At 44.5% G+C, this 6,133-nt stretch overlaps 1 protein-coding gene across 2 annotated transcripts in view; it reads right to left on the bottom strand.

Annotated features, from left to right (window-relative positions):
* The window catches only part of LOC138830127 (ubiquitin domain-containing protein 1), a 59,258-nt gene that overhangs the window by 40,944 nt on the left and 12,181 nt on the right, over positions 1–6,133 (bottom strand). The window lies entirely within an intron of this gene.

The raw sequence follows: 6,133 nt of genomic DNA, 5'->3' as shown, positions 1-6,133 counted from the left end.
ACACTTCCTGCTTTTTCTGTTTATATGGTGCGGAGGACCCAAGGCCTCATGCATGCAAGCCAACCACTTTACCACTGAGCCACCTTCCAAGCCCCCTTGGGAGTTTTAAAAGATTCTGTTGGGTCATGTACAAATTATAGTAGTTTATAGTCAACAAGGCCTCTTGTCTCCTCAGCAAAAACCTAGGTTAGACTACAGCAGGAATAGCACAAAGAGCCAGATCCAGATAAGCTCCAGGTTCTGTATACCTGATTTGAAAGTAGAGGACAGAGGAGGGAGCTAACAGAGGAGTTAGCTGGGGTATAAACATGGCTGTGTAGAACAGTGTGGACTTTCCTTGTAAAGTGGAATATCTTCCTAGATTCCCCTAGACCCTTGGCCTTGTGTGCTTTGGATCTGCCTAGAGAGGGTGGGGCTAGAAATGTACTAGGAAAAACAAATCACAGTCCTTCAACCTTAGTCCCTCACTGTGAGCTTTTTGAGGAGATGACATTGGCCACTCACAGTGTAGTCTCTTTACTTCAGGTGAAAGAGGTTAAGTACCGAGAGGCAGCCCAGCACAATGGTTAGGAACAGGTCCCAGGAGACAACCACTAGAATTCTATCACCCAGCAGCCCCTCCACTTTTGGTTGTCTTCTTGTACTGCAGATGTAGCTCAGTTGTAGAACATTAGCCTGGTATACACAAGGTCCTGGGGACAACCCTCAATTTGGGGGGGGGGGGAATGCCTCTGAGCTTTGTTTTCCTCATCTGAAAAATGGAAGTAACTGTCCTTTATTAAAGTGGAGGTAATTAGACCTACATTGTTAAGGCCAACATAAAACCAAAGCCAGTGGTGTCAAGCATCTGTTAGGGGGCTCCTCATATACTTTGTAGAGAACTAATCAATGGTACTAACCATTAATAATGATTAATCAGTGATACCACTGCTGGAGCTGTTGAAAAAGCTTGGGAAGCAAAATGCTTGTGCCATTGGTCTATTTTGAGGGAATGGAATGCTTTCATTGAGTGGAAAAAAATCAATACTATGTATTATATCCCACATTACAGAGGACAGTATGAACTGTCCCAGACTCTATGGGGGGGCTGGGAAGGAAGGAAAAGGGACACACCCATGAAAATTGTCACAACTGCACTTTCTGGAACATTCAGGAGGTGCACTGCAAGAACTGGCAAAAGTGGAATATGGCTAGTCATGAGTGGCAATGACGTCAGTAAACCAGCTATACCTGTTTAGAGCCCAGAAGAGTCCTTGTTGAAATTGACATTGAAGCAGGTATGGCATGGGAAGAACTCAGACCAAGAATCAAAGAGCAATCTATTTCAAATCTTCCATTTCTTTTTGTTTGTTTTTGGCCAGTCTTGAGACTTGAGCTCAGGCCTGGGTGCTGTCCCTAAGCTTCTTTTGTTCAAGGCTAGCACTCTACCACTTAAGCCACAGCACCACTTCCAGTTTTTCTGTGTATGTGGTATTGAGGAATCAAACCCGGGGCTTCATGCATTCTGGGCAAGCACTCTTCCACCGAGCCACATTCCCAGCTGAAATCTTCCATTTCTTGTAGTGTGACACCCTCCTCCATAATAGATACAGTGGGAATAAAACCTACTACAGAGCCAGGCACTGGTGGCTCACACCTGTAATCCTAGCTACTCAAGAGGCTGAGATCTGAAGATCTCAGTTCAAAGCCAGCCCAGGCAGTGGCTTATCTCCAATAAGCCACTAGAAAAGCAGAAGTGGCGCTGTGGCTCAAGCAGTAGAGCGCTCCCCTTGAGCTGAAGAGCGCAGGGACAGTGCCCAAGCCCAGAGTTCAAACCCCACAACCAACCAAAACAAACCTACCACAGAACTCCACTCAACCTGTGCTTACTGAATGGCAGTGAACAGGAAATGTAAACCAACAGATCTGAACTTGGAGGCACGTTCAGCTCATTTAATCCTCATGACAACCCTTTGGAGTGTGAGTACTGCTACCTACATTTTACAGATGGAGAAACTGAGGCCCAAAATTTTGAAAACAACTTACATATCTTATGAACTGGAGGAAGTAGGATAATAAAATCTAACATACCAAATGAATAAAATATTTGCCATGTCATAATTGTCACCAAAAGAAATCTATCTTCTCTCTGAAAGAACCTGAGATTTTGCAAATCAAAGAAAATTAAGGGCTAGCACTGACGCCATGGAAAGGTGCTCATGATCAGACTTCTCAGGATGAAAAACAAACTTTTAGCTCCTTCTCAAAATGGGGCTGGACAGGCAGAGCAAAATTCAAAACTTTGCCCTTATCACTAACAACTCACCAACAACATTCTGTCGGGGTGTATATGGGCACCTAGCTGACCATTTCACACTTAGTCCTTGAGATTCTAAATGATGCACTCTTTTTCCCATTTTGCAAGTGCAGAAACTGAGGCTTTTCCCTAAGGTTTTCTCACCACAATCAAAAGGCAGTAAAGCAACTGCCTCCACGAGGCTTTTGGTCACTTATTAGTAAATAACCTTGGGAAGCTTAGTATCCTCACCAAGTCCTAGTATTTTCATCTGGGCAAGGGGAAAAGTGATTCTTGCCTTGCCTACCTACTGGGATGGTTGTGGGGATCAAATGATAGATGACACTTGAGAAAGCACTTTGAAAACTACAAAATGCTGAGCAAAGCAAGGGATGGTTGATCTTACTAATTACAAAGAGTGTCACCTGATTCAGCAAGCACATTGCTAGTGTCTCTCTCCCTTTCCTCTTTTCCCTTGGGAATCTGGGAATCTGTATAGTATGGGGACTCCTTTCTTCAAATCTCTGGGATATGGGCCTTAAAAAGTAGGAGTTCAAAGTGGCACTGTGGCTCCAGTGGTAGAGCGCTAGCCTTGAGCTAAGGGACAGCGCCTAGGCCCAGAGAACAAGATCCACGACTCACAAAAAAGAAAAAGAAAATGGAAGAAAGTAGGGGTTCATGCTGGGAGAAGGCAAAGAAAAATAGAATTTGCATTCAACTGGCTTCACCTTTGGTCTTGGCTGGCTGGGATTCTATTGCCTAGAGCACACTCAGCCCTTAAACTAGAGTCCCAGCATCTCTACTATGCCCTAAGCACTGTGATACCAAATGATGATTGCTGGGCATGTGGCGATGTGGTCTGAGTACCTAGAAATTAGAGGGGGCAGGGACAGCAACTGGAAGGAGACAGGCTGATACACATGTACTTACCATAGGGCAGGCAGGGCTGCATCATAACAGATGACCTGTGAGCACTGACATTCTAGTCAGAGCCTTTAGGCTGGGTTTTGCCCCCTATTCAGACCACCAACAACCACTTTACCTTCCTACAATCAGCTTCCCAAATGCAGGGAGACCTATTCCCACATGGAAAATGGGAGACATAAGTGAGAAGAGGCCAGCAAGCAGACCTAGCAAGGTGCTTAGAGGTGCTCAATAAGAAACTTAGTAAGGGTCTAGAAAGGTGGCTCAGTGGTAGAGTGCTTGCCTCCCATGCATGAGGCCCTGGGTTCAATTCCTCAACACCACATAAACAGAAAAGACCCTGTGGCTCAAGTGATAAAGTGCTAGCCTTGAGCTGAAGAGCTGAGGGACAGTGCCCAGGCCCAGAGTTCAAGCCCGACAAAAGGAAAGAAACTTATTTAAAAAACAAACACAAAAACAAAAAAAAAAAAAAAAAAAAAAAAAAGAGGTTTTCTCCCTTCTATTCCAATGATGACAAACCACGGTGGTCAAAAGTTTCAACTCTGAGATCAGATCACAGATGAAGTGCTGGCTCTGTGGTTCTACAAGCTATGTGGCCTTAGGCAACCACAGGCCTTTGCCTTTCTGGGGCTGTTTCTTCTCCTGTAAAAAGGTGATAATAGCATCCCTGAGGGAGATTGTGGGGATTAACCTGGATACTGCACCTGATACTCCTGGCACACAGTATATGCCTGGCAAAGGTGAGCTGCTCCATATCTCTGAACCCTCAAAAACAACAAATCTCCAGCCCACATTTCACCTGTTAGATCCAGGCTGCTTGCTGACTCACAGGTTCCTAGGCTTGGACTCTATTTCACAGAGTGCACCATTCACGCCAGTTCCCAGAACCAGACTCTCAGAGGAAATGAATTAGTGGAGCCATCCTACCCCTAGGTGCCCTAAACTGATATCATACTGCTGGCCCTCCAGTCCTTTTCCTGATACAGGCTTCTCTTTCTGAGGGCAATAAGGAATGGAATTGAGTGGCAGAGGATGGTTAGAGGTGTAGTGCATACTTAGCTCATTTTTTCTCCTCATGGGCTCAAAAGGCAAGAATAGATGCTAACTCACAGGTTGAGAAGCACATGGATTCTGGGAGCAGAACAGCTCATCCAGCATTCAAGACAATGTAACCCTTCTTCCCTACTCCCATGGTAGCCATAGGCCTACATCTCTCATATGCAAAAGGGACTAAAACAGCTGATACTCTAAGCCCAAGTAAGATGGTAGTAACAGTCTTTGAGAGCCATATGAATTGGCAGAACACTGAAATGCTTGGCTTAACTGGAAGAATTCACCTCTCCATCCACCCCAACCTTCAATTACACAATAGAAACCCAGAAGCAAGCCAGATTCTGACTGGACAGCTAGATATCAATCTATCCACCTAAACTCATGTACTTCACTCTCTGAAGGACCCCCTCATCAGCCTTCCACTTTGGACCTATTTACTCCTTCTCTAGGCTTGACTCTAACAAAGTCAGTTATTTCTCCTCAGGAAACTGAGGGGACTGTTATTTGAGCCCAGCAGAAATGACTACTATCTGAGAAATAACTGTGTCTTTTAGTATGGGTGTTAGAAAGACAAAAGAAAAAAAGAGTAATAAACATTGTGTGGAGAAACTGGTATAAATATAAAATTGCATGACCACTGAGGATACTCAAAGACTTAAAAAGGTAGAATTGGCCAGGTACCAGTGGCTCACGCATGTAATCCTAGCTATTCAGGAGGCTGAGAGCTGAGGATTGAAGTTCAAAGCCAGCCCGAACAGGAAAGGCTGTGAAACTCTTATCTCCAATTAACCACCAGAAAACCAGAAGTGGTGCTGTGGCCCAAGTAGTAGAGCACTATCTTTGAGCTGAATTGCTGAGGGACAGTGCTCAGACCCCGAGTTCAAGCCCCATGACCAACAAAGCCCCATGACTGCCATTTGCATTTCCACTTCTGGGTATAGATACAAAAGAATGGAAGGCAAGGATGAAGCAGTTATTTGTACACTCAGGATCTTAGCAGCACTATTCACTCTCTCTGCTCATGGGCCAAAAGATGAGCCAGATGTGGTGGTGTAAGCCTATAATTCTAATACTTGGGAGGCTATGGCAAGAGGATTGTAAGTTCATGGATAGCCTGAGCTATTTAGTGAAACCTTCTGGGTTAAATAGTGGCACCCAGAAATCAGTCACTAAAATGAAGACAGAACACAGAATTAAAGAAAATCATTGCCAGCTATACATCTGACAAGGAATTAACTGGAATATACAAGGAGTTCAAAAGCTAAACTCCACACCAGCAACAGGGGGGAGGGCAATGAAGAATGAATAAAGATTATGAGATTAATATAGTCTACATATGTGATTTGTATGTATGGCAATACAAGAATGAAACTTGTTGAAATTGTTTTAAGAAGAGGGAGTAGGATGAAGAAAGCAACAGAGGGGCTGGGAAGGTGGCTCAGTGGTAAAGTGCTTGCCTTGAATGCATGAGGCCCTGGGTTCCATTCCTCAGCACCACATAAGCAAAAAGAAAAAAGCCAGAAGTGGTGCTGTGGCTCAAGTGGTAGAGCACTAGCCTTGAGCTGAAGAGCTGAGGGACAGCACCCAGGCCCAGAGTTCAGGCCCCATGACTGGACCCCCAAAAAAAGAAAAAAAAAAAACAACAGAGAGGATGAGGTTGATCAGCATAATTTTTTAAAATGCTAAACTTCAAAACAATGAACAATCCAATGAATAATGGGCAAGCAAGTTAAACTGACAATTCTTTTTTTTTTTTTTTGGGTCCGGTCATGGGGCCTGAACTCTGGGCCTGGGCGCTGTCCCTCAGCTCTTCAGTTCAAGGCTAGCACTCTACCACTTGAGCCACAGCGCCACTTCCAGCTTTTTTCTTTTTGCTTATGT

This window comes from Dipodomys merriami, unplaced genomic scaffold, assembly GCF_024711535.1.
Source record: "Dipodomys merriami isolate MVZ:Mamm:240054 unplaced genomic scaffold, mDipMer1.0.p SCAF_184, whole genome shotgun sequence".
In the NCBI taxonomy this organism is placed as follows: domain Eukaryota; kingdom Metazoa; phylum Chordata; class Mammalia; order Rodentia; family Heteromyidae; genus Dipodomys; species Dipodomys merriami.
Note: the sequence above shows the minus strand (reverse complement) of the source record. Positions and strands in the feature narration are given on the sequence as shown.